The sequence below is a fragment of the Aplysia californica genome, unplaced genomic scaffold, assembly GCF_000002075.1.
Source record: "Aplysia californica isolate F4 #8 unplaced genomic scaffold, AplCal3.0 scaffold00326, whole genome shotgun sequence".
Lineage (NCBI taxonomy): Eukaryota > Metazoa > Mollusca > Gastropoda > Aplysiida > Aplysiidae > Aplysia > Aplysia californica.
This window is the reverse complement of record NW_004797596.1, coordinates 350,868-351,710: the sequence shown is the minus strand read 5'-3', so window position 1 is coordinate 351,710 and position 843 is coordinate 350,868. Positions and strand designations below refer to the sequence as shown.

Genomic DNA, 843 nt, shown 5'->3' with positions numbered 1-843 from the left:
AGCTTATCTTTTTTTACGCTTCGTGGCTTGAGTTCGTGTTGTGTGTGCTTGTTTGTATGCAAATGTTAAGTGCTTTTGTGTGGGTGGGTGGTTGGCAGGTGCTCCGGTGTGGTTTGCTCTTTCTTCCTATCAAACATCTGCCGTCAGTGTCTCTCCTCCTTCTTTTCTTTATATTTCCATTTCCAGTAACACCTCTAATCTTCGGTATTTTTAAGACCTATTTGTGCTACAAGTGCCGTAAAACTCTAACTAAAACTTTAAAAAAACAAAAACCTTTCATCTCTGCTGGTTTCCAGGAATAGCACTATAGTTTTGTTGTTAAGAGATTCAAAGGTAAACACGAAGCCCGCTGTCTAGCTGTCTGGCCATGTCCCAGATTTTTTTTCTTTTAATTGTTTGGCTCCTGCTCTGTGCTTGGCTCCGTTTCAAGTCATTTATTAATATTTTTTTAAAGAGTGGGTGCAACCCCACTTTCCGCTGGGAAAATATATATAGAGAGAGAGAGATTCTGATGTTTTCTTTTGTGCTGTTGTTGTTGTTGTTGTTGTTGTTGAAGATGATGATGTTATGATGTTGTTGTTGTTGAAAATGATGATGTTGTCTTTTTGTTGTTGTTGTTATTGTTGTTGTTGTTATTATTGGTATCATTTTGTTTTTGTTGCCGATGTTGTCGTGTTGTTGTTGGTGGTGGTGGTGATGGTTTAATTCCATATTAATTTGATTTTAAAAGTTGGATTTGGTTATTTGAAATCGTCCCATGCTGATTGATTCCAGTTCTTTCTATTGTGTTTGGCTTTAGTGTGATCATGTTCTCTTTCGAGGTTGCTTTTGTATCGGTGGGGG

At 37.7% G+C, this 843-nt stretch overlaps 1 protein-coding gene across 1 annotated transcript in view; it reads left to right on the top strand.

Annotated features, from left to right (window-relative positions):
* Window positions 1-843, top strand: part of LOC101864236 (E3 ubiquitin-protein ligase MIB1) — a gene marked incomplete in the record, with an annotated part of 184,898 nt that overhangs the window by 141,823 nt on the left and 42,232 nt on the right.